The following is a 13,902-nucleotide window of genomic DNA, read 5'->3' on the forward strand; positions in this document are numbered from 1 at the left end:
AATTCAGGTGCAGTCAAAAGGGGCTCATTATGAAAAACAAAAAGCAGTCTGATCACATAGGAAATTTCAAGGGTTTTTAGGAGCTCTGTGCCAGGAATGGGGAATAAAGACCAAGTATATTTCCAATTATACTACAGTTTCCAATTATTTTAGGTATATAACTAGAAGTGGAATTGTTGGGTCATATTCACCATTTGTTTAACCTTTTGAGAAATTGCCAGACACAAAAGGCCACATATTGTATGATTTCATTTATATAAAAGTGTGCAGGCCAGGCACAGTTGCTCACGGGTGTAATCCCAGCACTTTGGGAGGCCGAGGATGAGGTCAGGATTTCGAGACTGGCCTGGCCAACATGGTAGAACCCCGTCTCCACTAAAAATACAAAAATTAGCCTGGTGTGGTGGTGCATGCCTGTAATTGCAGCTACTTGGGAGGCTGAGGCACAAGAATCACTTGAACCTGGGAGGCGGAGGTTGTAGTGAGCTGAGATTGCGCCACTGCACTCCAGCCTGGGCAACACAGCGAGACTCCGTCTCAAAAAAAAAAAAAAATCCAGAATAGACACACCTATTCCATAGAGACAGAAAATAGGTTTCAGTAATTGCTGGTGGCTTGGGGGAGAGGTTAACGGGAGTGGCTGCTAGTGGGTACAGGGTTTCTTTTTGAATTGAGGAAAATGTTCTGGAATTAAATAGTGACAATGATTGGACAACTCTGTGAGTTTACTAAATCCCACTGAATTGCACACTTTAGAGTGGTGAATTTTATAATATGTGAATGGTACTTCAACTTAAAAAAAGAAAAAGAATATTAATGACCTTCACAAGTATCGTGCTGAGTCTGTCCCTGTCAAGGCTCCTATTGAGAAAATTGAAAGTTTGGCTTGGGGCTCCAAGTCCCATCTTCACCTGATGCACTTGTTAACCAGGATTTATTTAGTTCCTCTCTTCTCAGCATCAGAAACAGGGCCTGTGTCTGGTCATGGTCTGTCTCCTCCAAAGCCTTCACAGCAGACACTGAGCTTTGTTTCTGTGTGGTATATTCACTCCTTACCCCTGCTAAACGAAGGCAGGGACTAGTTATTTCTTATGTATTTATTTATTTTTTTGAGACAGAGTTTCGCTCTGTCACCCAGGCTGGAGTGCAGTGGCTGTGATCCTGGCTCACTGTAACCTCCGCCTCCCGGGTTCAAGTGATTCTCTTGCTTCGGCCTCCCGAGTAGCTGGGATTACAAGCGTGCACCACCAGGTCTGGCTAATTTTTGTATTTTTGGTAGAGACAGTGTTTCACCGTGTTGGCCAGGCTGGTCTTGAACTCCTGACCTCAAGTGATCCGCCCACAACAGCCTCCAAAAATGCTGGGATTACACCGTGCCCAGCCATTTCTTATTTTATTGATTAATGAGTTGGTCCTTAGCATCTTCCAAGGATGACCAATATGTTTTTTAAAAATAACAGTACAAATCTAAGGATTTAAACATGTTTTAGATGTTTCAGTGTATTTCAGTTCTTGTCTTCACTGATGCTCACATTGCCCATCTTTGGCTAGCAGACACGCATTCAGCAGTCCTATTGACACAAATCTGTTAATCTTTGATGGCTTTCTTGTTTTTGAAATGCCTGACCTGAAATAAAACATTGCTCCAAGAAGTCCTGATTCTGTTTAAGGAAATGACATTTAGAGATCACAATGTGGGTATCAGGGGCGTCAGTGCTACTGGGCTGGTCATTATTTCTTAGACTTTTTCTTTTCAGTGGAAAGAGCTAAGAATGTTTTCTGTTTGTTTGATTTTTTTAAAGAGACAGAGTCTTACGCTGTTGCTCAAGCTGGAGTGCAGTGATGCAATCATAGTTCACTGTAGCCTTGAACTACTTGGCTCAAGGGATCCTTCTGCCTTAGCCTTCCAAGTGGCTAGGACTACAGGTGCGTGCCACCATGCCTGACTAATTTTTTATTTTTTGTAGAGTTGGGATCTTGCTGTGTTGCCAAGGCTGGTCTCAAACCCCTGTCCTCAAGCAATCCTCCTTCTTTGGCCTTTCAAAATATTGGGATTATTGGTGTAAACCACCAAACCCAGTTGGCTAAGAATATTTTAAAGAAAAAAAATAAGTGAGTTCAAACTGAACTTTGCAATTCAAATTCAGGACTGCTTACAACCTTATTGATTTTTTTTTTTTTTTTTTTTGAAACAGAGTTTTGCTCTTGTTGCCCAGGCTGGAGTGCAGTGGTGGGATCTCGGCTCACTGCAAACTCTGCCTCCCAGGTTCAAGCAATTCTCCTGCTGCAGCCTCCTGAGTAGCTTGGATTATAGGTGCCAGCCACCACTCCCAGCTAATTTTTTGTAGTTTTAGTAGAGATGGGGTTTCATCATTGTTGGCCAGGCTGGTCTCAAACTCCTGACCTCAGGTGATCCACTTGCCTTGGCCTCCCAAAGTGCTGGGATTACAGGCATGAGCCACTGTACCCAGCCACCTTATTGATCTTATACCTACATTTCTTTTTAAAAAATGTTTTAAAAATTATTTGATTTATTGTACAATAACAATATTAATGTTATCAACAATATGATTTCTGAAAAGTTGAATTTTTTTGTTTGGCTCTATCATTAGGGTGTATCTAACTAGAGATAGATCATCAAATTATCGTGTTTTACAGTCTGTTCGTATAGTATCTGTGTAGTTATGCTATCAACTGGGTGCAGAAGTTTAATTTTACTTTTGGATATTAAGAATTATTTTATTAATTCATTTATTAATTTCATTTTAAATTATGAAAAATATGTACACTGTTCCAAAGTCAGTTCTCCAAAACAGTATATTCAAAGAAGTCTATCTTCCTATTTTTCTTTCTTTTTTAAATGATGATAATGATTATTACCCAGACTGCTCATCTGCAAGGAAGAAGTCTCTCTTCTATCCCTGTTCCTTCCACTCAGCTCCTCATTCTCCTATAAACAATAGTATAGTTTATTAATTTTTTAGTAGAGACAGTGTTTAATGTATTTTTAGTAGAAAAATACATTGTTTTTTATTTTAATATTATGAAATACACACATGTATGTATTGGTATCTCCTTTCTTTTTAAAAACATACATATAGCCTACATGATGACCTCATCTAACTTTTCACATTTTAACAACAATGACTTTTATTTTTTTTGAGACAGGTTCTCACTCTGATGCCCAGGTTTTGCTCTGTCGCATTCTCTGGAGTCCAGTGGCGGGATCTCAGCTTACAGCAGCCTCAACCTCCCTGGCTCAAGAAATCCTCCTACCTCAGCCTCCCAAGTAGCTGGGACCACAGGCGTGTGTCACCAAGCCCAGCTAATTTTTGTATACATACATACATATATAATACATACATATGTTGTATATATTTAAAATATATATACATATATATATTTGGTAGAAATGGGGTTTTGCCATGTTGGCCAGGCTGGTCTCAAACTCTTGGACTCAAGCCATCTCCTGCTTCGGCCTCCTAAAGTTTTGGGATTACAGGCGTGAGCCACTGCGCATGGTCAATAATGACTTTTAATATCTTACTATACATAGAAGAACTTATTTTTTCGATTGCTCTGTAGCGGGAGACAGAAAAAGGAAAAGTCGGAGATGCTGCCATTCCAGAGCGGGGGGACCTTGGGAAGGAGGCATGGGAGGTCACGATTCTGGGCTGCACTGGCTTAATGAGCAGGGAGGTCAAGCAGCCTGGAAAGGTGTGGGATTCACTCCAGGGGTCTGGCCAAGTGGTTCCAAGCCAGGCAGTTCGTTTTCCTCTAACCCAGTCTCTCCAGTTTAGTTGTGTCTGTTATCCTTCAGCCCCATCTCCCCTCCCCTGGGCACGAAGGGGAAAAGAGTGAGGAGGCATTGCCCAGGCCCCTGGTACCTGCCGCGGAGGGAGCGAAGCCGGCCTTGTGCGGTCTTCCCGCGCCCCTCCTCTCCATCTAACCGTGGAACCCCCCTGCTCGGGAGCCCTCTCCCCTGGAGGGCCGAGGGCATCTTAGGCCAGAACATCAGGAGGCTGGATAAATGGGAATCGTCTCCTTCCAGTCGCAGCAAAGAGAATTTACTTGCATAGGACCCTAGGCATTTCCTACGGGAAAAGAAGTGAAGACACGCCCGAGCCAGGCTGCCCCGCCCGCTCTACAGAAGGGGTGGTGCTGTCCGTGACCCCTCCCAACCCTCCGCACCCCGGAATGGCCTGCGCGAGGTAAGCCGGGCTGCCTGGACAAGAAGTGGTTTCCATCTGTGTATACTGTCAGAGACTATGTCAAGCCTGGTCTCTGCTGAGGAAATTGTTCTTTTAAAAGAAACTTCTGTTTTTTTTTTCTTTCAAAAGATGTGCTTTATAGTAGTGTGAAGTAACTGTCGAATGAGTATCATGATACTGAGTAAATATGGCAGCATCATGTTTAACGATAACAACAGACACTTATTTAGCATCCACTGTGGGCTGCGCACGGGCACTTTATATACACCATCTGATTCAATCATTAGCATTATGAGTTTCATTTCACCTGTGAGGATAGGGAGGCCCAGGGAGTTAAACAGATTGCTTACAGTCTTTCATTTGCCAGTAGCTGTGCTAAGATCCAAAAAATTTTTTTCTTATCTTTCCTCCCTCCCTGCCTGCTTCCCTCCTCCCTGCTTTCCTTCCTTCATTTTGTTTTTGAACACCCAAAGCCCATATTCCTGACATCAAACTCCTCCCGCCTTTGATGAGAACTCTGAAGAGTGTCAGGAAAGAAGTTGATCTGAGAAGTAACTGTAAACAGTTTCGAGTTGAATGGGAAGAACTCGGGCAGTTAGTAACCTACCTCACCTTTCTGTTCCTTGAATTTTTCGGGTGAAGGACTGCAGGAAAACATGTTCCCCAAACTGCGATCTTTATTGGATGCACCAACCTCTTCTCCCACAAGGGGTCAGTAAAATCCCCTTAGTGAATAGAATGAAGCCCTCCTCCTCCCTGGCTTAGCGTTGGGGCAGTGAGGATCATTGCATTGGTGCAATGATCAGGTCCCTCTGACCTTTACACGTTCTCCTCTCCATCACCTGGCTTTACTCAAGCTGAATTCATCCAGCGCTTGCACTCCATCCTCATGCTACCATGTGGTGGGAAACAAAGGGACAGAGAGCTCCAATTCATTCTTTTTTTTTTTTTTCCCTTAGGGTTGGGGTCTTGCTTTTTTGCCCAGGCTAGCATGCAGTGGTATGATTATGGCTCACTGCAGCCTCAAACTCCTGGGCTCAAGCGATTCTCCTGCCACCACCTCCCAAAGTGCTGGGATTACAGGTGTGAACCACCGTGCCCAGCCCTAATTCATTCTTTACTTTCAGTTTAGAGTAGTGTTTCAGTTAAAAATTGCTGTACATAAAATATAATCACAAATGATTTCTCAAAATTCCGTATCTTGCAATTATTGTAACCGAATAAGGGTTTAGAACAAGAGAAGACATGTCTAAGTCTAATAATAATATAGTGAATATTTATGAAGTGTTATGAAGCGGCACTTTCTAAGTGTCTTATAAATGATAGAAACTGTGGGTCATGCTTTACGTGGCATTTAAACTCTGGCATTCTGGTCCCAGAGTTCCTGGCCCCTAAGCATCATAACATACTGCCTGTCTATCAGAGAAACAAAAATCAGTGTTTTCCATGGTCCTGGCAAGGATGATTATCAGTTCTATAAGCTAATATGGACATTCAGGAGGTGGATCAAGGTTTTGTGAGGCCCAGAGCGTATATAATTTGGGTGTCCTCTTTAGGAAGATAACCGAAAATGACAAATACAAATGTATATGTGAAAATACATTTTTATTTAGAATAAGAAAATAAATCACAACTGATCACAATTAGAAAAAAGACTACAAATGTCTCCAAATCCAGAAAAAATGCACGTTTTTATTACTGAGCCCCCTAACGTAGCTAATGCTTCTTTCCCCCATATCTTTAGCTTTATACTCTTTGATTGTCTTTCAATGTGTCTGCAATTTTCTACAATCATTTTTAATAGAGAAAATAGAAATATAATTCAGCTGTTCCTATTAGCGTGGTTGCTTGGTAATTATTATTGATGGTTGGGATGCATAACACATAGGATTTCACACATGACTATAACTTGCTGTTCGTAGTGCTTCTGCAGTTTTATCCCATATCTATAGAGAAATTCTGAAAATTGTATTTTGTGTGATCCCCTCCAAAAAGAAAAAAAGCAAAGTTTGTTCATAATTGTATGTGCTGTATTATCAGGTATATATATATATATTTTTTGAGATGGAGTCTTGCTCTGTCACCCAGGCCGGAGTGCAGTGGCACGATCTCAGCTCACTGCAAGCTCCGCTTCCTGGGTTCACGCCATTCTCCTGCCTCAGCCTCCAGAGTAGCTGGGACTACAGGCACCTGCCACCACGCCCGGCTAATTTTTTGTACTTTTAGTAGAGACGGGGTTTCACCGTGTTAGCCAGGATGGTCTTGATCTCCTGACCTCATGATCCGCCCGCCTTGTCCTCCCAAAGTACTGGGATTACAGGCGTGAGCCACCGCGCCCGGCTAACATATTCTTCACAGGAGAGAAATTCCATTTTGATTAGTTTTTTCTTTTAATTTATTTTTTAAATAGAGATGAGGTCTCACTAAACTGCCCAGTGTGGTCTTAAACTCCTGGGCTCAAGCAATCCACCTGCCTCGGCCTCCCAAAGTGCTGGGATTACAGGTATGAGTCACTATACTCCGCCATTGACTAGTAGTTGTTAATGGAACCTTTGGCTTACCATTTTCCATGTCTGACAGTTGGAAGAATTTTTCACAGACCACCTTCTGGCTTGATTCATTTCAAACCTTTTTCCTCCACAATCTATGTACTTCTCATGCCAGATGCCATAGGACACAGTGTATAGGGATAGCCCTGGTTCTTCCCGTCGTAACACTAGGCAGGGAGTGAGATGAGGGTGCTCCTAAGATAGCTTAGTAATAAGTAATAAGTGAAGAATTCACAGAAGTAATTGCAAGCCACATAAATGTATCCAACAAAACCCCAAATAAATGTACCCTCAATGCATTCTCATCTGCCTCAATGTACCTTCAGATATGCCCATGGCTGGTCCATCCCACCTGGCACAGGGAAAGAGTGGAGAAAGGAAAGTGAGAGTAGAAATAGAAAATAGTCATAACTGATAGCAGTTAAATATATTATTTTTGGCAGGGTGTGGTGGCTCACACCTGTATTCCCAGCACTTTGGGAATACAGCCGAGTCAGGAGGATCCCTTGAGCCCAGGAGTTTGAGACCAGCCTGGGCAATACAGTGAGACCCCATCTCTCTCTCTGTATAAAAAATAATTAGCCAGGCATTGTGGTGTGTGCCTATAGTTCCAGCTACTTGGGAGGATGAGACAGGAGGACCGCTCAAGCCTAGGAGGTTGAGGCTGCAGTGAGCTGAGATTGTGCCACTGCACTCCAGTGTGGTTGACAGAGTAAGACCCTGTCTCAAAAAAGAAAAGACAAAGAAAAAACAATGTAATCATGCAAATGTGAAAACACTGCTGGACCCTTCCCAAGCCTTGGAGGGCCTGTGCAAATGAGGGCCCTGCAGCCTAAGCTGCATTAACTTTAGGGCCAGTCCCTGTATGGAACATCCTTAGAGACCTAACTCACCCACCAGACTGAGGCAGCTCCAGGGGAGTGCCAGCAGACAGCAGAGCAATGATCTCACACCCATGGCAAACAAGGATGCATTGTCCATCCACTAATAGGACCTCACCACCTGCAGGCGGGCAGATCCCAAGGTTTCCTGATATTCCCTACTGCTGCAGTCTCTGCTTGGGACAAAGTGCATTGCTTTTGCCATGAGTCACTGTGCCAGTAAAAAAGGTTAGGGGACATTCATGTCACAAAAGCAAGCACTCAACTGGGACCTGAGAAGAGACAGCCTTCTTGGGTCACAACTGTTCACTTTCTCCAGGTGATATGTTTTGGCTCTGTCCCCACCCAAATCTCATGTTGAATTGTAATTCCAGTGTTGGGGGAGGGACCTGGTGGAAGGCGATTGGATCATGGGGGTGGGTTTCTCCCTTGCTGTTCTCGGGGTATGAGTGAGTTCTCACGAGATCTGGTTGCTTAAAAGTGTGTGGCACTTCCTTCTTCGTGCACTCTCTCCCATGCTCTGCCATGATAAGACGTGCTTGCTTCCCGTTCACCTTCCGCCATGATTGTAAGTTTCCTGAGGCCTTCCAGCCATGCTTCCTGTGCAGCCTGTGGAACTCTGAGTCAATTAAACCTCTTTTCTTCATACATTACCCAGTCTCGGGTAGTTCTTTATAGCAGTATGAGAACAGACTAACACACCAGGGCTCGGGGATGATGAAAGCTTTGCTCAGGCTCTTCCCTTTCTAAATCTTCCCCATCCAGTGCACATCCCCATTCTGACCCCCAGCCATGAAACCTTCCCAGCAGCTCCGAGGCCCATGGATCTCTCCTGCATCTGAGCTCTTACAAGTTAAAAAAAAAAAAAGAAAGAAAAAGAAATTCTGAAACACATATTTGTTAAGCACCCATTCTGGGCTAGCCTGCAGTTAAATCTTACTGAATTGCTTACAAAGCATTTTGCGTAAGCAGATCTCTGTTTAGTTAGATTATAAACAAATTGGTGACAGGGACCAGAATTTCTTGCTGGCCGATCCCAGTTCTGGGCTTGTCAGCACTGAATAAATACTGACTTGATTGATGTAGCTTTGTCTCCTCTCTGAGGACCAAAGCTCTTGGCAGCTTCCTCCTAAGTAGGCTGGGGACTCCCTAACTGGGTGGAGAAGGTAGGGTTATCTCCTGCAGAAATTTTAATGGAGTTCCCCCAAATCTTGCTAATGGATTCTTGGACACTCTGCAGCCTGTAGTGGAAGCAACTTTTCTTCTTCAGTAAACTGATTAGAAATTTGGATTTTTAACCAAAGTAGAAGTCTAAATCTAATTTACTGACCCTTTTCAACCCCACCCCAAATTCCTTACTTTGTGAGGTAGCAAGGTTTGAGAATGTTTGGATCAAACTAAGTATCCCATAATGCAAGCATGCGTGGAGCCTCCTGGCTGGTTTTACTTTCACTTATCTTGCTCCCGTTCTGGGGGGCAGTGCAGAGAAGGGGAAAGATCAGGCTTGAGTCTCCCTCGACCTGGATTCAGTCAATACTGGCTCTGCCCCCACAAGCTGTGTGAGACCTTGGCCTAAGTCATGTCACCCTCTCAGCCTTGCTTTCCTCTGCTGGAAACAGGGGGTGTCACAGAACCTGCCACATTGAGTGGCTCCGGGATTTATTTTGTAAGGATTCAGGAGGACAGTGAGGGTGCGGCTGATGAGTTTGTTCCCCGTTTGTGCAGGTTCTCTTCTCTGGCTCCCAAAGCCAGTAGGTTTATTTCATCTCAACAAATGCTTGAAGCAGACACAAGCATTTGTTTCTACGCTAAACTTCAGAGCTCTTAAACTTTCTTTTTTGAGGCAGGGTCTCTTGCTGTCACCCAGGCTGTGGTGCAGGGACGTGATCACAGATCCCTGCAGCCTCCAAACCCTGGGCTCAAGTGATCCTCCCACCTCAGCCTCCCAAGCAGCTGGGACTACAGGCATGTGCCAGCACACCTGGCTAATTTAAAAATATATATATATATTTTGTAGAGATGGGGTCTCACTATGTTGCCTATGCTGGTCTTGAACTCCCAGGCTCAAGCAATCCTCCCGCCTCACCCTCCCAAAGTGTTGGGATTACACACATGAGCCACCACACCCCGCCATATTTTCTTGTTTATTATTTGTCTCCCGCAACTGGAACACACATCCTGTGAGACTAGGGGTTCTGTCTCTTTTGTACACTCATGTATTTTCAGTGCTCAGAAGGGTATCTGGCACATGGTGGTAGGCATTCATTAAATATGTGTTAAACATTGGACTAGGTGAAATAACATGAAATTTATGAAATTCCTATCATAAATCAAGGGACCATGTAAAAGTGGGTTGCCACCCATGCAACAATAGCTAACAATTATTATTTACTACAGCTAATTATTGTTGTGTTAAGGGTTTACCATACATTATTATCTCATTGAATCCTCATAACACCAATGAGAGAAAGACCTATTATTATTTGTCATTTTATCTGTTGATATTTGTTTATTTGTCTATTTCTATTCTTATTTTTGAGACAGGGTCTTGCTCTGTCACACAGGCTAGAATGCAGTGGCATGATCATAGCTCACTGCAGCCTCGACCTCCTGGGCTCAAGTGATCCTCCTGCCTCAGCCTCCCATGTAGCTGGGACCACAGGTGTGCACCACCATGCCCGGCTAATTTTTTTATTTTCTGTAGAGGTGGAGTCTCACTGTGTTGCCCAGGCTGGTCTCAAACTCCTGGGCTCAAGCAATCCTCCCACCTTGGCCTCCCAAAATGCTGGGATTATAGGCGAGAGCCACTGTGCCAGCTGATGCTTATTATTTTTAGTAAAAGAAATTATTTTTATAGTAACTAAGGTGCCAATGAGAAAGACTGAAAATAGAATTAGCTGGTTAGAATGTTACAAACCTTGGCCAGGTGCAGTGTCTCACATCTGCAATCCCAGAGCTTTGGGAGGTGGAGGTGGGAGGATCACTTGAGCCTGGGAGATGGAAGCTACAGTAAGTTGTGATTATGCCACTGCACTCCAGCCTGGGCAACAGAGCAAGATCCTGTCAAGAAAGAAAGAGAGAGAGAGAAAGAAAGAGTGACTTGTCATTTTTTAAAAAATGACACTGCGGTGTCAGCATTGTGTCTGTTTCCCCAAGCCTTCTGCTATGAACGAGGCTGGGCTGGGCGTGAGGACAAGGTGTTGTGTAACGTGAATGGTCCCCTTGCAAATATGCTGGCCTCTTGTTCACTCATCTCCCTCTCCTCCTAATCTTCTAATAACTTTATTACTGGGAAAAAGGCCAACTAGGGAAAACCCCACTGGCGGCCTGAGGATTCTTGATCTGAAGGGGGCCTTTGAGATCACGGGGCCTGCCTCCTGCCTTTGGTATGGGAAGAAATTCAGCCCTCAGGAAGGCAGTCTCCACATGGGACGGCATTTCTTTAATTAACTAAACTCCTTGTCCAAAATCAGATGAACCATGCTCTTCATCTGTGTAACCTGAACTTCGTAAGCTACTTGATGACTGTAAGGGACGAGGGGCCATGCTACCTCTATTTTAGCTGACCTTTTTCTGCAAGGCTCACCCAGGTGTTTTACTTGGATCCTTTTAAAAAATATCTGGAATCCTATTATTTTCTTGAGTGATACGTGGGTTCTGTTCTGATGACAGCAAAATCATAGCATTCTTGGTTAAATGAAGTGATGGAGTTTCACTGTGCAGTATAACGGCACCTCTTCCAAAATCCTGCTGCCAGAATCTATTATCATGAGTCAGAAATCCCAGCCTGGTGTGGAAACCAGTTTTAGAAAGATTTGCAAGCAGCAGGTAAGACGGCTTTGTTCAGGAGAGGGGCACACCTTCTTTCTCATTTGTGAATTATATGCAAGAAAGGCAAAGAGGAAGAGTGGAGAGAAAGGTCTCAAATTACTTTTTTCCTTCTTCATTTTTATTAGCTCAAGAAATATTGTTTCATTTCAAAACGTGTGCCTGCTATTGTTTTTGCTGAATAAATGAAAGCAATGATAAAATGTCTCTTATGTCTTTCCAGGATTCTCTCTGATTGTCAGGAGCAGGAAAAGATCTGAATTTCCCATGAAATGCCAGTGTCAGCATAACATGGTGGTACTACACAGTGCCACTCTGTCAGGCATATCCTGGGCCTCTCACAAAAATATTATTTTAAAAAGATATTCAGAATGCTTCTGGTGCCAAGTAGGTGCAGCGTGGATACTCTGTGATGATGATGAACAGCCTTCTAAGTGCGTGTACTGAGTTTAAGAAACATAACACCACAGCACGTAAAATCCCGTGCCAGATCTCACACAGCCGCCAAATCACATCTGCCTCTATCTCTCTGGATGATCCTTCTCCAAAATCAAGGCCTGGCACCTTGCCCTGAACATCAGCCAACTGGACATTAGCAGACCAGGACAGAGAGGGAAATCCAGTTATGTTCCCCTATAAATCTCAACCAAAGCCAAACCTTGATTGTCAGTGTTTGTGGGCAGTGGAGGAAGGGTGCCCTGGGGAGTGAGTAGGTGGAATTTGCACATAGACTCAAATCTTACATTTTGCATTATCGAACAAAAAATACATTGTTTCTACCTTCTCTGCTTTTGAACACATTGATGAAAAGGGCTAATACATAACAACAATTTTCTATCTTACTGAAAGTTGACTTTCTGGGTGAGGGGCTCATGAATGAGAAGTGAAATGGTCAAAAGAGGGGTATCCAAGTAGAGCTGAAAAAGCAGGGGGGCCGAGGAGTTCTCTGATGAGGAAAATGAATCCCTGGATAATTGAGAGTTAACTATAGAACTGGTTTCTTTTATAATTACTACAAAGTCAGCTTCTACCAGGCAAAGGGTGTAAGCCAGATGCAGAGATGAAATTCGTATCCAGAGGTTCAAGTTAATATTTAAGTGCCTCAGGAGGCTAAGGTGGGTAGATCATCTGAGGTCAGGAGTTCAAGACCAGCCTGGCCAACATGGTGAAACCCCGTATCTACTAAAAAATACAAAATTTAGCTGGACATGGGGGTGGGTACCTGTAATCCCAGCTACTCAGGAGGCTGAGGCAGGGAGAATTTCTTGAACCCAGGAGGCGGAGGTTGCAGTGAGCTGAGATAGCACCACTGCTCTCCAGCCTGGGCTACAAAGTGAGACTCCATCTCAAAAAAAATTAACTGCCTCAGCTTAGTTACCTTAATCCTTAAGTAAGGAATTGCGTATTTAAAAGGCAAATACTATATGCATATGTGTAAGTAAATGCCCAGAACACGGCCTGGCGGGACAAACACCAAATAGCTGACAGGGGTTACATCTGGGAAGAAAGGTGAGGCTGGTTAGGGGTAGGAGTGGGAGGGGGCAAAAGAGGGTGCTTTCAAAAATAAAAAAAAATTATAATTATTATTTTTTTGAGAGACAGGATCTCACTCTGTCACCCAGGCTGGAGTGTAGTGGCACAATCATAGTTCACTCCTGGCTTGAGCTCCTAGGCTCAAGTGATCCTGTTGCCTCAGCCTCTTAAGTAGCTGGGACTACAGGTATGCACCGCCACACCTGGCTAATGTTTTTTTTTTTTTTTTTTTTTTTTAGTTTTTATTTTTTGTAGAGATAGGGTCTCAGTATGTTGCCCAGGCTGGTCTTGAACTCTTCGTCTCAAGTGATTCTCCCGCCTTGGCCTCCCAAAGTTGGGGTTATAGGTGTGAGCCACCGTGCCTGGCCTGTTTAAATTTTCAAATAAGAAAGTATTCATGTAAGAAAGATTTTGACAATTTGTTATGAAAGTGAGGTATCTTGAATGGAAACTTCTAGAGGGCTGGATGTTTCCTGTATACCCAAGTCCTGGGCACGTCAATATACATGCGCTGACCCAATCTGAAAGCACGCTTCAGAAGTTTCTTTTTGCAATTATATTTGTCTAGCTGGGTAATTTTATTTGCTGAGAAATCATTTGCAGCATCATTTGTGATTTGACATTTACAGAATTCTTATTTTCTGATAGTGCTTTTAGTTTACTTTCTGTTGCATTAGTCTTGAAAGGTACATACATAGGCTTTTCTTTTTTTTAATGGATAAATAATTACGACAAAAAGATGAAAAAGATCTTTTCAAGGTCTTATGTAACTGCAGTTAGCAAAGAGTAGAAATTATTGCTTATGCCTTTACCTTTTTCCTAACGCTTTCCTTCCCGATCTGACTCAATGATTGCAGTAGTGTCTGACTGGATCTCCCTAAGTTGTTTGTTTCCTAAATG

At 43.4% G+C, this 13,902-nt stretch overlaps 1 long non-coding RNA gene across 1 annotated transcript; it reads left to right on the top strand.

Moving 5' to 3' along the window:
- Nucleotides 1-4,163: 4,163 nt before the first annotated feature.
- Nucleotides 4,164-12,126, top strand: LOC129528365 (uncharacterized). Its single transcript, XR_008673631.1, has 2 exons — nt 4,164-4,211; nt 11,693-12,126. It is a non-coding gene; the product is annotated as an uncharacterized lncRNA (long non-coding RNA).
- The last annotated feature ends 1,776 nt before the right edge of the window (nt 12,127-13,902 follow it).

The sequence above is a fragment of the Gorilla gorilla genome, chromosome 17 (assembly GCF_029281585.2).
Source record: "Gorilla gorilla gorilla isolate KB3781 chromosome 17, NHGRI_mGorGor1-v2.1_pri, whole genome shotgun sequence".
Taxonomy (NCBI): Eukaryota; Metazoa; Chordata; class Mammalia; order Primates; family Hominidae; genus Gorilla; species Gorilla gorilla.